Source organism: Schistocerca gregaria, chromosome 2 (genome assembly GCF_023897955.1).
Source record: "Schistocerca gregaria isolate iqSchGreg1 chromosome 2, iqSchGreg1.2, whole genome shotgun sequence".
NCBI lineage: Eukaryota > Metazoa > Arthropoda > Insecta > Orthoptera > Acrididae > Schistocerca > Schistocerca gregaria.
Genome location: NC_064921.1, coordinates 866210592 through 866228982, shown reverse-complemented (window position 1 = coordinate 866228982; position 18391 = coordinate 866210592). Strand labels below are relative to the sequence as shown.

General features: G+C 44.5%; 1 protein-coding gene across 4 annotated transcripts in view; it reads left to right on the top strand.

The window, feature by feature from the left end:
- The window catches only part of LOC126335244 (adenylate cyclase type 8), a 1717934-nt gene that overhangs the window by 1427298 nt on the left and 272245 nt on the right, over positions 1-18391 (top strand). The window lies entirely within an intron of this gene.

Genomic DNA, 18391 nt, shown 5'->3' with positions numbered 1-18391 from the left:
CCAAATTTATGTTTTCTGTGATTTCCCTAAATCATTTGAGCAAATTCTACATCTTCCCTTTCGCACTTTGTGCTAGGTCTCTAATGAATTCGCAGTGGGCGGGATGTTTCTTTTTCCGTTCCGTTCAGCAAGCGGGGTAGTCGCGCGGTCTAGGGTCGCCTTGTCACGGTCCTTGCTGCTCCTCCCCGTCGGAGGTTTGAGTCCTCCCTCGGGCACGGGTGTGTGTTGTCCACAGTCTAAGTTAGTTTAAGTTACATTAAGTAGTGTGTAGGCTTAGGGGCCGATGACCTCAGCAGTTTGGTCCCATAAGACCTCACCTCACATATCCAATTTCCGTTCCATTCATTAATGGTGCGTGTGAGGGTGACTCGCAGTGATCCTCAGTAGGAGATCGAATTTCTCTTATCTTTCTGGTCTTATCTCGAAACTTCAACAGTAATTCTCTCCGTGAAGCACAACGCCTCTCTTGTAACGCATGCTACTCAAGTTTGTTGATCATGACGCTCTCGTGGTTACTAACCGAATGTGTGACGAAACGTACCAGCCATGCGTAGACCAGTTGTATCTCTTGCATTAATCCTACTTGCTACGGGTCCCACACTGGTGAGCAATACTGAAGAATAAATGAAGAATTACATTTAATTCTTCTAGTCAAGCAGAGCCTGGCTTTTTTTTCTTTTAGTATACGCTGTAAGAATAGTGCAACGTAAATTATAGTGTTAAATACAGAGGAGAGAGCGGAAAGAGAAATAGAAAATGGATATTTGGGGTAAGTTCTATGGGACCAGACTGCTGAGGTCATCGGTCCTAGTATACGCTGTAAAGAGCAGTGAAATGTAAATTCTGCTCTTAAATGCAGAGGAGAGAGCGGAAAGAGAAATGGAAAATGGAAATTTGTGGTACGTTCTATGGGACCAGACTGCTGAGGTCATCTTTCCCTAGGCTTACACACTACTTAATCTAACTGAAACTAACTTACGCTAGGGACAATACATACACACACCCATGCCCAAGGGAGGACTCGAACCTCCGACGGGGGGATCCTCGCGAATCGTGGCAAGGCGCCAAGGCGCCCCAGACCGCACGGCTACCCCGTGAGCGAAAGACAGATGGAAAGAGTACACTGAAGACCTCTAAGGGGACGAAGATTTGTCTGATGATGCGTTCAGAGTTAAAGTCTGCAAATGCAACTGCCCAAAACTTCTCTAAATACCTGAACTCTTGCACAAATTTTACGAGTCACTAGACTTGTCTCACAGAAAATTTGAAAGACTTGAATCGTAAACGACACGTGAACAATCAGCACGCGAATGTAATCCCCGGCCTCTCAACGCGATTAGCTTCCAGGACAACTTGGACGCTGCCATTATGCAGAATCGATTTATCGTTGTAGAACCAACTACATTACATACACTTTATACACTGAAGCATCAAAGAAACTAGTATAGGCATGCGTTTCCTAATACAGACATACGTAAATAGGCAGAATACGGATCTGCGGTCGGCAACGCCTATATAAGACATCAAGTGTCTGGCGCAGTTGTTAGATCGATTACTGTTGCTACAATAGCAGGTTATCAAGATTTCAGTTAGTCTGAACGTATTGATATAGTCGGCGCACGAGAGATTGGACACAGTGTCTCCGAGATAGCGATGAATTGGGGATCTTCCCGTACGACCATTTCACGAGTGTAGCGTGAATATCAGAAATCCGGGAAAACATAAAATCTCCGGCATCACTACTGCCGGGAAAATATCCTGCAAGAACGGGACCAACGACGACTGAAGAGAATGGCTCAAGGAGACGGAAGTGCAACCCTTCCGCAAAGTGTTGCAAATTTCATTGCTGAACCATCAACAAATGTCACCGTGCGAACCATTCAACGAAACATCATCGATATGGGCCTTCAGAGCCGAAGGCCAACTCGTGTACTCTTGATGACTGCACCACACAAAGCTTTACGCCCCATCTGAGCCCGTCAAAACCGGCACTGGACTGTTGATGACTGGAAACATGTTGCCTGGTCGGACGAGTCTCGTTTCAGATTGTATCAAGCAGATGGATGTGTACGGTTATGGAAACAATCTTATGAATCCATGGACCCTGCATGTCAGCAAGAGACTTTTCAAGCTGGTGGAGGCTCTGTAATGTTGGGGTGTGAGCAGTCTGAGTAATATGGGACCCCTCATACGTATAGATACGACTCTGACAGGTGACACGTATGTAAGCATCCTGTCTGATCACCTGCATTAATTTATGCCCATTGTGCATTACGGCGGAATTGGGCAATTGCAGCAGGACAATTCGACACCCCACATGCCCAGAATTGTTACCGAGTGGCTCCAGGAACACTCTTCTGAGTTTAAACACTTCCTCTGGCCACCAAACTCGCCAGAAGTGAACACTGTAGAGTATATCTGGGATGCCTTGCAACGTGCTGTTCAGAAGAGATCTCCACCCCCTCTGACTCTTACGGATTTATGGACAGCCCTGCGTTTTTCATGGTGTCAGTTCCCTCCAGTACTCCTTCAGACATTAGTACAGTCCATGCCACATCGTGTTGCGGCACCTCTACATGCTTGCTGGGGTCCTGTACAATATTTGGCTGGTGTACCACTTTCATTGGCTATTCAGTGCATATTAATATAAAAACTACACATGTAAACCTTTACACAACTTGTATGTTCATTCCTACGACCCGTTTCAAAAATGTCAGTTTCATTATCTTTTTATAGAACATCCGTCATAATGCCTTTTGTTGGTTACAAATGAACTTTATAAGAATAATAATTACGTTATGCTGAAGCCTACCATGGGTATTATTCACGAATTGGGCTAGCCTTTCACCAGCTTTTCCGTAACGACATTAGAGTTTTGACGGGGTTCTTGTTTTTTGGGTTATCTCAATCTTATTCGGTAAGATGGTCAACTCTAATATTACTTAGTATTATTTATATTAAACCCAATGAGAACCAAACATCTGTAGACAGTTACTGTAGTGTTTTATCTAATATTGCCACTGTACTTATTGCTACGCAATTTAATTTGTACTTTAACGAATTTTTAACTCTCCGAATCAACATTCCAGTTTATAACTCAATTTTTTCACTGTTAACAGAAATCCTATCTCTTCTAAATCTACTCCTGTTTCTTCTTCTACCTCATTATACAAATCTTCCCCCTCACAGAAGCTTTCGATGTATTCTTTCCACGTATCCGTTCTCTCTTCTGCATTTAGCAGTGGGATTCCCGTTGCATTCGTAATATTACCATCCCAATTTTTGCGGCGCTGATGTCCTTCATTTCAATTTCGTAATTTTTTGATTCCATCAATCCCATTTTTTTTCTTTGTACAGATGTCAGACTTCTCAACTGCTGTGCTCTAAAGTCGCCATAACTAAATATTCGTCCGTAGTTTTCATATGAACTTTTCATAAATTTGTAGCTTTCTCCTTTTCTTCTTTACTGTTTTTCTATTTCTGAATTTTACAGTGAGTTGATTGGAGACTTTTTATCTAATATTTGACGCTCAAGGCATCACATTTTTTTTAACTTGTGTTTAGAAGCGGCGTTCCATATGTCTGTAACAGTCTAGAAATTTTTTTGGAGTCAGCAGATATTATTGCATATAAATCACCTGACAGCATAACCTCAACATACTACACATCGAAACATGTATCTATCCCAGCTGCCTGTCGTGTGGTAATCGGCACAAGAGATTCCCACCGAACCAGGAAATCAACGCGCTTTTACGTAAGGTCTTCATTTAGAGAAAATAACGTCCGGACAGATGCGCATGCGTAGTTTCACTTTTGGAAATGTAACCACACGCACAAAGTTGAACATAAAAACCCATTTTGTGAAAGCACCTTCGTGGCTTCATATTTCGACGACAGCTGGGGCTGATCTATCGGATGCTGGTCTAAGAGACAGCTCCACAAGCATATCGTTCCCATACTGAAGCCGCAATTTGCAGGGCGGAACTGTGTATGCACTTAATAATTGATGTAAGACATCTGATAAAATTTTACCCACACAATGATCCAACGGATGCAGATAACGTGTCGCTTTCAGAAAAAAAAAGTGAAAATGAAATGGCTAGTTCAAATTAAACAAGAGATTACAATTATTTAGATTCAAAATAGTTGAAAGAGATTACAATAAAATTGTAGAAAGGAATGTTGACAAAATTTTGACGTACAAAAATAAAATAAGCGCAATAGACAGAAACAGATTAAACAAGATGCGAGAGTGAAAAACATAGTGAATTATAAAATAATCTCACTATCTGGTTTGGTTTGGTGCAAGTATCCTAAATTGATAAACTGCCGAATTTTCGGTCCTATTTGTACAAAACGAACCCTTCATTCTTCAGTCGATACATGTAGTTTTTTCTGTTGCTGTAAACTACACACATTTCATTCAGATATGCCTAATCAACAGGAGTTGTGAAGTAAACATGCTTTCTCTCCGTTTATCAATTTCCTTTCGTTGTGTTTCATACCCTTCAAATCATTAGGCCAGTATTCATATTCGTCCCTACAAATGGCGGGTTAAGCTCAGGAATGTGGCGACATTCCTTCGCTACGAGGTGGTAGAGGCTTGCGCCGTAACGCGTCACTTGTCAAACTAACATTCGTCTACAGGGTGATTTTTTTCCGCCGTGTACAAACTCTAGGGATAGATCGATGCGAGAATACGGAACAAAGAAGGTCATATAACACCACAACTCTGTAGATGACAATACGTTTTCTACGTGTTTTGCGAAGTTTGTTTTATTAGTTGTGCTGAATATTATTCTTGTAAATATGTTGTCAAGTTACAAATGCTATTTGTTACTTAAGAAAGGGAATACGCATGGAATGTTAGCATTTAGTAAGTAGACACGTTTGTCTAGTGAGGGAAAAGCTACTGTCAAATAGTATAATAATTTGTAAATACATTATCGCTGAGCGTGCGAGCGCGCCAAAAAAGTAGTTCGTCGTCACGAGTAGACGATATCGTTGGTTGTTTGTATTCGCCGGTGTGGCTATGTAAAAGTGTGGAGATAAAAAGTCTGCTTCCGAAGCGCGGAGCAGTGAAAACTGAAGTGGTTGTTTTGGCGGATGTTTAATATGGGCAAGCTATGAGTACGACATTTATTGGGCACAGTACAAATGCAGCAAGAGTAATTCACGTAACATCAAAATTATTGTGATCCCTTGTTATTGGCTGTGGTATGGCAAGATCAACCTGTGCCCTATTTTACCGCTAAATGAAGCCACTAGACAAAACAACGGAATCATGATCTGAAGTAAGATCTAGATTTTTTATAATTAGAAGTGCAATAGGCTGACAAGCATAGTTGGAATTTTATGGCCTAAATAACATTGTTTCCGTGCATATTTCCATGTAAATAATTTTCCTAAGGCATCATGCAAGTACTATCCATCCTATCCCTTTTTATGAACCGAGATATTTAGAAAATGAACTGAATATGATTATCAAAACATAATTTTTCAGGTTTTGGACAATTACGTAATAATGAAATCTTTGGCTGTAGTAGGAGTAATGTCAGAAATAGAATGATGCAAAAGAACGGAGTAACTTTCATTACAAAGAATTGTTAATAAAACTTTACGTAACTTGAATACTGAACTTTCCTGTCAAAGCACAGTTCTAATTTATAGCTTGTGGCTTAATTTATGACTTTTATTACATACCCGAGTAACTGTTACGTAAATGACAGTCCTCACCAATGAGTAAATTCAAACAATCTTTCTGCTTCCTACAATAACAATAGTCAGTATTACGGTGAGTAACGTAAGAAAAAGTTCCTGCCCACAGCCAGTAAACAGGAGCTAGGTCCAGGAAGGAGACTTGCAGAAAATGGTAACGCATTGACATGTAGAATGTAGACTGTGAAACGTCAGAGGTCCCCCTTCCCAGAACTGGTCATTGCCTTTGGATAAGCAACTGCCAGCAGCAAGTCGTATACTCCTAGCTCACTCATTTGTTACATAGTTTAATTCTTAATTTCTTTGCGTGTTTTTGGTACTTGAATTGTTTAATTCATAAATTTCGGGCGTATTATAGTATTTGAGAGGTGTAGCATCGCGTTTTAGTACCTGAATAGTGTAAAATCGCGTAGTCTCCTTCCGCCGCCAAGCAGTGTGTCAGCAGTGCGCAAGTAGCAGCATTACTGCATTTACTAGGCAATCTTGTATTTTAATAACCGTTTAAATTTTGTGTCGAATTGTTTGTCCTCCCTGTAGATTAGTTCAGACGTTCTTTGCACAACAGTTTTTAACATGGATAGAGACTGCAACTGCTGTGTACGGGTGCAGGCTGAGTTGGCATCCCTTAGTTCCCAGCTTCAGGCAGTGTTGGCTTCGGTCACACAGCTTGAGGCTGTTGCCAATGGGCATCACTGTGGGGGTCCGGATGGGGGTTTGTCAGGGACGGGCAGCTCGTCCCACACATCCCCCGATCGGACTACGACTGTGGTTGCCCGGGATACTGCCCACATTGAGGCTGATCTATCACCTGTGGTAGAGTGGGAGGTCGTCTCGAGGTGTGGCAGGGGGCGAAAACCATTCCGGAGGGCTGAACGGAAGGCCTCTCCAGTTTGTCTGACGAACCGGTTTAAGGCTCTGTCTCAGGCTGCTACTGATCTTCGGCCGGACATGGCTGCTTGTCCTGTTGCAGAGGTTGCCCCTCAGTCTGCAACATCCGGGCGGTCGCAGAGGGTGGGCTTACTGGTAGTTGGGAGCTACGTCAGGTGCATAATGGGGCCCCTTAGGGATATGGCAGCAAGAGAGGGGAAGAAAACCAATGTGTACTCCGTATGCAAACCGGGGGGAGTCATTCCAGGTGTGGAAGGGGTCCTTCCGGATGCCATAAAGGGTGCAGGGTGCACCCATCTGCAGGTGGTCGCTCATGTCGGCACCAATGATGTTTGTCTCTATGGATCGGAGGAAATCCTCTCTGGCTTCCGGCGGCTATCTGATTTGGTGAAGACTGCCAGTCTCGCTAGGGGGATGAAAGCAGAGCTCATCATCTGCAGCATCGTCGACAGGACTGACTGCGGACCTTTGGTACAGAGCCAAGTGGAGGGTCTGAATCAGAGGCTGAGACGGTTCTGCGACCGTGTGGGCTGCAGATTCCTCGACTTGCGCCATAGGATGGTGGGGTTGCGGTGGATAGGTCAGGATTCCACTACACGCAGCAAGCAGCTACACGGGTAGCAGGGGTTGTGTGGCGTGGACTGGGCGGTTTTTTAGGTTAGATGGCCTCAGGCAAGTAAAGAAAGGGCAACAGCCTCAAAGGGTGCGGGCAGAAGTCAGGGCATGCGGGGACCAAGCAGCAATCGGTATTGTAATTGTAAACTGTCGAAGCTGCATTAGTAAAGTACAGGAACGTCAAGCGCTGATAGAAAGCACCGAAGCTGAAATCGTTATAGGTACAGAAAGCTGGCTGTAGCCAGAGATAAATTCAGCCGAAATTTTTACAAAGGCACAGACGGTGTTTAGAAAGGATAGATTGCGTGTAACTGGTGGTGGCGTGTTTGTCGCTGTTAGTAGTAGTTTATCCTGTAGTGAAGTAGAAGTAGATAGTTCCTTTGAATTATTATTGGTCAAGGTTACACTCAACAACCGAGCTAGCTTAATAATTGGGTCCTTTTACCGACCTCCCGTCTCAGCAGCATTAGTGGCAGAATAACTGAGAGAAAATTTGGAGTACATTTCACATAAATTTTCTCAGCAGGTGGAGATTTCAATTTACCAGGTATAGACTGGGACACTCAGATGTTTAGGACGGGTGGTAGGGACCGAGCATTGAGTGACATTATACTGAGTGCACTATCCGAAAATTACCTCGAGCAATTAAACAGAGAATCGACTCGTGGAGACAACATCTTGGACCTACTGATAAGAAACACACCCGAATTTTTTGACTATGTATGTGTAGAACAGGGAATTAGTGATCATAAGGCCGTTGCAGCATCCCTGAATATGGAAGTTAGTAGGAATATAAAAAAAGAGAGGAAGGTTTATGTATTTAGCAACAGTAATAGAAGGCAGATTTCAGACTACCTAACAGATCAAAACGAAAATTTCTGTTCCGCCACTGACAATGTTGAGTGTTTATGGAAAAAGTTCAAGTCAATCGTAAAATGCGTTTCAGACAGGTACGTGTCGAGTAAAACTGTGAGGGACAGGAAAAACCCACCGTGGTTCAACAACAAAGTTAGAAAACTACTGCGAAAGCAAAGAGAGCTTCACTCCAAGTTTAGACGCAGCCAAAACCTATCAGACAAACAGAAGCTAAACGATGTCATGGTTAGCGTAAGGTGGGCTATGCGTGAAGCGTTCAGTGAATTAGAAAGTAAAATTCTATGTACCGACTTGACAGAAAATCCTAGGAAGTTCTGGTCTTACATTAAATCAGTAAGTGGCTCGAAACAACATATCCAGACACTCCGGAATGATGATGGCATTGAACAGAGGATGACACGCATAAAGCTGAAATACTAAACACCTTTTTCCAAAGCTGTTTCACAGAGGAAGACAGCACTGCAGTTCCTTCTCTAAATCCTCGCACAAACGAAAAAACGGCTGACATCGAAATAAGTGTCCAAGGAATAGAAAAGCAACTGGAATCACTCAACAGAGGAAAGTTCACTGGACCTGACGGGATACCAATTCGACTCTACACAGAGTACGCGAAAGATCTTGCCTCCGTTCTAACAAACGTGTACCCGTAAGTCTCTAGAGGAACGGAAGGTTCCAAATGATTGGAAAAGAGCACAGGTAGTTCCAGTTTTCAAGAAGGGTCGTCGAGCAGATACGCAAAACTATAGACCTATATCTCTGACGTCGATCTGTTGTAGAATTTTATAACATGTTTTTTGCTCGCGTATCATGTCTTTTTTGGAAACAGAGAATCTACTCTGTAGGAATCAGCATGGATTCCGGAAACAGCGATCGTGTGAGACCCAACTCGCTTTATTTGTTCATGAGACCCAGAAAATATTAGATACAGGCTCCCAGGTAGATGCTATTTTGCTTGACTTCCGGAAGGCTTGCGATAAAGTTCCGCACTGTCGCCTGATAAACAAAGTAAGAGCCTACGGAATATCAGACCAGCTGTGTGGCTGGATTGAAGAGTTCTAAGCAAACAGAACACAGCATGTTGTTATCAATGGAGAGACGTCTACAGACGTTAAAGTAACCCCTGGCGTTCCACAGGGGAGTGCTTTTCACAATATATATAAATGACCTAGTAGATAGTGTCGGAAGTTCCATGAGGCTTTTCGCGGATGATGCTGTAGTATACAGAGAAGTTGCAGCATTAGAAAATTGTAGCGAAATGCAGGAAGATCTGCAGCGGATAGGCTCTTGGTGCAGGGAGTGGCAACTGACCCTTAACATAGACAAATGAAATGTATTGCGAATACATAGAAAGAAGGATCCTTTATTGTATGATTATATGATAGCGGAACAAACACTGGCAGCAGTTTCTTCTGTAAAATAGGCCTGCCGTGGTGGCCGGGCGGTTCTAGGCGCTACAGTCTGGAACCGTGAGACCGCTACGGTCGCAGGTTCGAACCCTGCCTCGGGCATGGATGTGTGTGATGTCCTTAGGTTACTTAGGTTTAAGTAGTTCTAAGTTCTAGGGGACTGATAACCTCAGCAGTTAAGTCCCATAGTGCTCAGAGCCATTTGAACCATTTTTCTGTAAAATACCTGGGAGTATGCTTGCGGAACTATTTGAAGTGGAATGATCATATAAAATTAATTGTTGGTAAGGCGGGTACCAGGTTGGGATTCATTGGGAGAGTCCTTAGAAAATCAACAAAGGAGGTGGCTTACAAAACACTCGTTCGACCTATACTTGGGTATCGCTCATCAGTGTGGGATCCGTACCAGATCGGGTTGACGGAGGAGATAGAGAAGATCCAAAGAAGAGCGGCGCGTTTCACCACAGGGTTATTTGGTAACCGTGATAGCGTTACGGAGATGTTTTGCAAACTCAAGTGGCAGACTCTGCAAGAGAGGCGCTCTGCATCGCGGTGTAGCTTGCTGTCCAGGTTTCGAGAGTGTGCGTTTCGGGATGAGGTATCGAATATATTGCTTCCCCATAATTATAACTCCCGAGGAGATCACGAATGTAAAATTACAGAGATTCGAGCGCACACGCAGGCTTTCTGACAGTCGTTCTTCCCGCGAACCATACCGGACTGGAACAGAAGAGGGAGGTAATGACAGTGGCACCTAAAGTGACATCCGCCACACACCGTTGGGTGGCTTGCGGAGTATGAATGTAGATGTAAGCTGACAGCGTTACCAGAAAATGAGGAATATTTGTAAGGACACGTCCTTGTTTTGCTGAAGTACCGATTCCCACCTCATAAATAACAAGCCCATAGCTCGGATATGAAGCAGTCAGGCTATCCAGACCAAAGTGTCTTCGTCTCTCTTCTGTGTCAGTGTTACGTACACGTCTGGTCCCTCTGCTTGTAGGCGCGACTGGGTAACCACCTCGATGCTTTGGCATCAGTACTCGCTGAATCATCAGGCAGCCTCTGGCTTGACTGTGCCCAGTTGTTTGACTTGACCTGACTTGACCTGCTCCCTTGTTTTCTTGCGTTAATTTAGAAAGGTGTTCTACCTTTACCCAACCGCGCCAATTAAACTATCTGTGGCGCGACGGTATTCTGATTTCTGTATTATTACGAGGGCTGTCGCGAAACTGATGTCCCCTATTTTACGGGTTGACTTTCGGTGTCCGAGCCTGTTTATGTTGGTATAATAATCACCATCATCATTAGTGTTCTGCCCGGATAACTACAATGGCTCTCTCTCTTTTCTGTCGTCTTCTTCGGGTCCTATCGACTATTATATTGTACCTCCTCCTTCCTCTCAATTTCCTCTCACAAATTATTCCTTCCAAAGCGTCTGTTATCACGCACTCCCATCTCAACGAATGTCCCGTCTGGTTCTTCTTCCTTTTTCTTATAACTTGCTCCAGTGTTCTCCTAGCACCCACACTTTCCAACGATCTATCTTTACTGACACTTTCCATGGAGCTCTTCCTTTCTATTCTCCTACACAGCTACATCTCAAATGCTTCTAGCCTTTTTTCATCTTCTCGTGTCAGTGTCCATGTCTGCTACATAGCGGCCACACTCCAGACAAAACAATTGCCTGGCCTTTTCCTCAGAACTTTATCTAGTTTGCCGCATGACGATCTCATCTTTCTATTGACTGCCCCTTTCTATATAGTAATGCAAGTTTTCACCTCCTGGTGACATCTCAAATCTTCGGTGATTGGACTTCCAGGACATTTAGATGGTATTACTTGGTTAATATAACCTGTCCTGTCTTCATCTTTGCCAATCTCCTTATGCCGATCACCATACTCTTTGTTTTTGTTGTTTTGATTCTCAACCCATATTCCACACAACCTTCATTCAGATCTTTTTCGCATTTTATTAAAAGCTTTTTTGGTGTCTGCCACTAATACCATCTTATCAACATATCTTATACATTCTGTTCTCCTCCTGCCGATACATATTCCCATTTTTCTAGCTAAGCCTTTCGCGATACTTTCTTCCAGGTATAAATTGAACAACAAATGGGAGAGACAACAACCTTGCCTAACGTATCTACCAGTGCTGCTTCCTTCTCACATTTCACATCCAATCCTTATTCTGTCGCAAATATGAATTCCGTACCTGTCATCTCTCATTCAACCTACTTTTTTCCTTTTCAAAATACCCACCAACTTGTTCTGTTGACCTCCGTCAATAGCTTTTTCCAAATCAGCAGAAATTTCTCTAACTTTGTCAATACATATTTCCCGTATGATTCTTAAGAGTCCCGTAGCATCACTTGTTCGTTCTCCTCTTCTAAATCAGAAGTGTTCCTTCCCAATCCAACCATCCAATTTGCCGTAAAGGCTTCCATGCAGCATTCTCGCAATACTTTAGCTGCATGGGAAATTGTAGTCTTGCGCTTTTTACATTCTTTGGTATTTGGTGTAGTAATAATTTTTAATATTCCCCTTAATGTCCTATTAGTTTCGTTGCCTTCCAACAGATGGGAGCAGCAGAGGAGCGTTCAAAAACGGCGCTACATGGTGCGTATACGAGATATGTCACTGTACTCCTTACTGGTAAACAAATGGCCCCAACTGAAATGCAACGCCACTTGCAGTAGACCTAAGTAATGTAAGACTGTGGATACTGCGCTTCAGTTAGTGCTGAAATGGGTGTTCACTTCAAGACAATGCTCATTTGTCATACTTCATAATGAACGGCATCTCGATCAACGCATACGTGATGATAGGCGGGTTACGGCCAAGGACTTCTGTGCAGAGCTGTAATGCCTTACACGAGATGTTAAGAAACCTTGCTTGCCGCGAAGTGTGTTCCAGACTGTGCCCGTGGCTGCTTACAAAAGTCCAAATAAATCAACGAATACAAATATTCCTGCTCCTGCTGAACATGAGGCTGTGGGTGACATTTTATGGACACAACCATCACTGGAAATGAGGCGTGGTGTCACCACTACAGGGAGGAATCCAAAAGAACGTCTGTGGAGAGACGACAGCGAATTATGCTTCAAAGAAAGAGTCAAAGCCATCTGTAGGCAAAGTGATGTGCACAGCCATCCGGGATGGCTTATTTTTTCCTTTTCCTAGTGCAGCTCTAAATGCAGAACGCTACAGTCCGACATTGACTAGAATGAAAGCCCAAATTTACACGCTCAGGTCAGAGGAGGCGAAACCCCCGGCTGTACCATGATAACGCCAGACGCCAGACCCTGCAATAGTTCTGCGACGATGGAACTCATTTCCAGATCTGGCTGGACTGTCCTACCACATTCACTGTACTGTTCTCTTTAAGTATTTTCAGACTTATATTTCTTTGGAGCCGTGAGAGATGGACTAATTTTCCAACATTTTCCAGACTCATATGTTGTCGTCAAAGCTGTACGACTGGCTAGTCTCAGCTGGCTCACTTTTTTGACCAGCGTGGCATACAGGATATGGTTCATAGTTATCAAAAGTACACAAAAAAACTGGATGATTGTGGAGCAAAAAGACAGTATATTGCTCTACACAGCCGTGTTAGTGTGCTTCCAGACAAGACCTACTGTAAGCTGCTGTATGCCACATCAAGCAAACTAAAATAAGCAAATAAGAACAAATATGCCCACACCTGCAATCTAACGATCCATTCTTACGAGTGCCGCTGGTCCCGGCGGAGGCTCGAGTCCTCCCTCGGGCATGGGTGTGTGTGTTGTCCTTAGCGTAAATTAGTTTAAGTTAGATTAAGTAGTGTGTACGCTTAGGGACCGATGAACTTAGCAGTTTGGTCACATAAGAACTTACCACAAACTTCCAAATTTTCTCCTTGATTTCACTGTCATGTCATCGATTATGCTCGAAACAATCTCGACTTAGCCCCATCCGATTTTCATCTGTTTACAAAACTGAAAGAACACTTTCGAGGACTTCGCTTTGATATACACTCCTGGAAATTGAAATAAGAACACCGTGAATTCATTGTCCCATAAGGGGAAACTTTATTGACACATTCCTGGGGTCAGATACATCACATGATCACACTGACAGAACCACAGGCACATAGACACAGGCAGCAGAGCATGCACAATGTCGGCACTAGTACAGTGTATATCCACCTTTCGCAGTAATGCAGGCTGCTATTCTCCCATGGAGACGATCGTAGAGATGCTGGATGTAGTCCTGTGGAACGGCTTGCCATGCCATTTCCACCTGGCGCCTCAGTTGGACCAGCGTTCTTGCTGGACGTGCAGAGACGACGCTTCATCCAGTCCCAAACATGCTCAATGGGGGACACATCCGGAGATCTTGCTGGCCAGGGTAGTTGACTTACACCTTCTAGAGCACGTTGGGTGGCACGGGATACATGCGGACGTTCATTGTCCTGTTGGAACAGCCAGTTCCCTTGCCGGTCTAGGAATGGTAGAACGATGGGTTCGATGACGGTTTGGATGTACCATGCACTATTCAGTGTCCCCTAGACGATCACCAGAGGTGTACGGCCAGTGTAGGAGATCGCTCCCCACACCATGATGCCAGGTGTTGGCCCTGTGGGCCTCGGTCGTATGCAGTCCTGATTGTGGCGCTCACCTGCACGGCGCCAAACACGCACACGACCATCATTGGCACCAAGGCAGAAGCGACTCTCATCGCTGAAGACGACACGTCTCCATTCGTCCCTCCATTCACGCCTGTCGCGACACCACTGGAGGCGGGCTGTAGCGCCTAGAACCGCTCGGCCACTCCGGCCGGCGAATTGTGGTCCAAAAATGGTTCAAATGGCTCTGTGCATTATGGAACTTATCTTCTGAAATCATCAGTCCCCTAGAACTTAGTACTACATAAACCTGACTAACCTAAGGACATCACACACATCCATGCTCAAGGCAGGATTCGACCCTGCGACCGCTCGCTCACTCCGGCCGGCAATTGTGTTTCCTTATGAGTCTTCAGCATTTATTGCAATTAGTTTTACGTGGTTATTCTGGTTGAGGTTACTCCGTAAGAATATTCATGGCTATTTTCTAGCCTTCGCTGTTTCTAGTGGCACGCAAGGTGTACGCTTTTCTATGTTTACGAAGACTGTGTGTCCACATCCATCTGTGCACTTCCTAACGTTCCCGATTGACTGCCAAAAGGTTTAGAATAATAATGCAGCCGAAATTTCGATTTTTCTCACCGCGCCTTATTCATAAGGATGATCTGTTTTGGCACTGAAGAACTTACAACGAAGCTTAAGCCGCGTAATAATATTGGGTTAAAAATATTGGTTTTGTGGTAATCTTGGTCACTGTAAGATGATTTGCGCTCTGTAAATCAATGTATTTTGTTTTATCTTTTTTGATGGGCGACACAAACCCTTCGTCTTACTGACCAATCACGTCTAATGTCAACACAGGCCAAGTAGATCGAAGTATCGCCACACGCTACTCTGAGTGTGCATTCACATGGTCAACACTGTAATCTCCTGACTGGCGAAGTTGACGCGAACCCGTAACTTGCATTCAGTTTTCTGGTATTCACTTTTAATAATAAAAGAATTACTTTTTTCACTTACCAGCGTAGGCCTAATTATCTGGGTTTGCTGGCGATCCACCCGCGGCAAGGGAACTCCTGGGACTAGATAAGATTAAAATACAACATCTAAAAAAATTATTGTTCCATCAAAATTTCAAAGTGAATACAATTTATGTCAGAAAATAACGGAAAATTTACAATACTCAGAAAACTCAATATTAAACGCCTAACAGGTTTGAAAACAGTGCAACTGGAATATGAAAATAAAGGTCGTAGTCTCAGTAGAAATGAAATGATGGTATGCCATTACTGGTTTTGAGAATCTTTCTGAGATTTCTCGGTCGCCTTGGGCTAGTCCTTCTATTTGACGCCTCTTTGGTGACTTGTTCGTCGATGAAGATGATATTAGGACGACAGAAATATCCAATCGTCGCTCGAAGAAAATCACTAACCCGTCCTGGAACCGAAGCCGAAACCCCACGGTCTAAAGGCAGTTGTACTATCTTTCTTCTTTCGGCCGTTACATGACATCTGTCAAAGTTTATCGGCAAGGGTAAAGTGCCGTATTTTCAGATGGTACCCTAATCCAGGTAGACAGATATTTGCTCCTTGAACATTGCTGCCGATGCGGACAGTGGCTCAACCACGTGCTTCCGCATTTTAGTGCCCTGCAAACCGCCAATCGTACCAGTCGTGTTCTGAGCTCGCAACTGATTTGTTTCTTAATATCTTTCATTAAAATATTACTCTTTGCTGCGGCCACGACATGAGCGTAACAGCTGTATGGTAAGTGGTTCGATATTTTACTTCTATTTATTAATGATGTATAATGTTTAATGAAACATGTGAATGGCTTTTAAACGCAACAATCCATTAAGTGTTTCGATAGCTCAGCCATGTGATGCAGGTGCCTAATTTTGGATACTGCGAGGGTACCTAATTTCAACTACACGAAAACTGTGTCCCTTTAAAAATTTTGCTTGGTTGAAATACCATAATGTAACATCAAAACGACGGCTGTAGGTGTATCATTTTATTACGTTGCTGCGAAGTGTCCTCGGTCTACAGATCAAGACAAACCAAAATGCAAGACCGCAATTTCCAGAAGAACATAAAGGTGGCTAAAATGAATAGGAGGCAAAGAAAATCGAGATGTGAGTCATCATCTGATGAGGACTCCAAAATCTCTGCTCTGTTTCCCTTCTCTCGACCGATGATGAAGACAGCACAGGGGAGGAACGGATTTGTTCTTCTGTCCCACACCGGGAAGATAAATCAGTAGAAGACTGTGTAAAGTGGTTGTGATGTTTGCGTTGGATACATGGTCAGGATACTGGGACTGAGGAGCGTCACTGGAAGACGTACAGTTGTTAAAACTGTCGATGGTAGCCTCAGTGTGGTTGTAAGTGTATCATTATTAAAATCAATTTGGGATTATCTCATCATTACTTTTTGTAGTAAAACAATACTCTTACAGGTACAAACATTACCTTTATTTCTCGAAGACATGCAGAAAATGCTGTAAACAGCTTTCTTTTAGCAAATACTGCAAACTACGATGAACATGTAGAACGAAAACAAATAATGAACTAGACGCACGTGGTGCAATGTACACTCCTGGAAATTGAAATAAGAACACCGTGAATTCACTGTCCCAGGAAGGGGAAACTTTATTGACACATTCCTGGGGTCAGATACATCACATGATCACACTGACAGAACCACAGGCACATAGACACAGGCAACAGAGAATGCACGATGTCGGCACTAGTACAGTGTATATCCACCTTTCGCAGCAATGCAGGCTGCTATCCCCCATGGAGACGATCGTAGAGATGCTGGATGGAACGGCTTGCCATGCCATTTCCACCTGGCGCCTCAGTTGGACCAGCGTTCGTGCTGGACGTGCAGACCGCGTGAGACGACGCTTCATCCAGTCCCAAACATGCTCAATGGGGGACACATCCGGAATCTTGCTGGCCATTGTAGTTGACTTACACCTTCTAGAGCACGTTGGGTGGCACGGGATACATGCGGACGTGCATTGTCCTGTTGGAACAGCAAGTTCCCTTGCCGGTCTAGGAATGGTAGAACGATGGGTTCGATGACGGTTTGGATGTACCGTGCACTATTCAGTGTCCCCTCGACGATCACCAGAGGTGTACGGCCAGTGTAGGAGATCGCTCCCCACACCATGATGCCGGGTGTTGGCCCTGTGTGCCTCGGTCGTATGCAGTCCTGATTGTGGCACTCACCGGCACGGCGCCAAACACGAATACGACCATCATTGGCACCAAGGCAGAAGCGACTCTCATCGCTGAAGGCGACACGTCTCCATTCGTCCCTCCATTCACGCCTGTCGCGACACCACTGGAGGCGGGCTGCACGATGTTGGGGCGTGAGCGGAAGACGGCCTAACGGTGTGCGGGACCGTAGCCCAGCTTCATGGAGACGGTTGCGAATTGTCCTCGCCGATACCCCAGGAGCAACAGTGTCCCTAATTTGCTGGGAAGTGGCGGTGCGGTCCCCTACGGCACTGCGTAGGATCCTACGGTCTTGGCGTGCATCCGTGCGTCGCTGCGGTCCGGTCCCAGGTTGACGGGCAAGTGCACCTTCCGCCGACCACTGGCGACAACATCGATGTACTGTGGAGACCTCACGCCCCACGTGTTGAGCAATTCAGCGGTACGTCCACCCGGCCTCCCGCATGCCCACTACACGCCCTCGCTCAACGTCCGTCAACTGCACATACGGTTCACGTCCACGCTGTCGCGGCATGCTACCAGTGTTAAAGACTGCGATGGAGCTCCGTATGCCACGGCAAACTGGCTGACACTGACGGCGACGGTGCACAAATGCTGCGCAGCTAGCGCCATTCGACGGCCAACACCGCGGTTCCTGGTGTGTCCGCTGTGCCGTGCATGTGATCATTGCTTGTACAGGCCTCTCGCAGTGTCCGGAGCAAGTATGGTGGGTCTGACACACCGGTGTCAATGTGTTCTTTTTTCCATTTCCAGGAGTGTATATGCTGCAATCAGACACAGTGGGTTTAGCGTATTCCCTGAGCTAGAGAAAAATAAAACTTGTATGTTACATTTATGCCACTTAGGTTCTGAGAACGATTACAGAAATCGAAACTAGCTGTACTGAGTAAACTATCGGAGTTTTGCTGACAGTCAGCAGATGGCAGCGCACTTGTAAATTTCGATACAAAAAGCAACAGCTAAGCCTACTATGAAATTTCTCAATGTAAACTCCTTTTTGTATCAGGTCAAAAAAGGATGAATGTCATTAGCGACC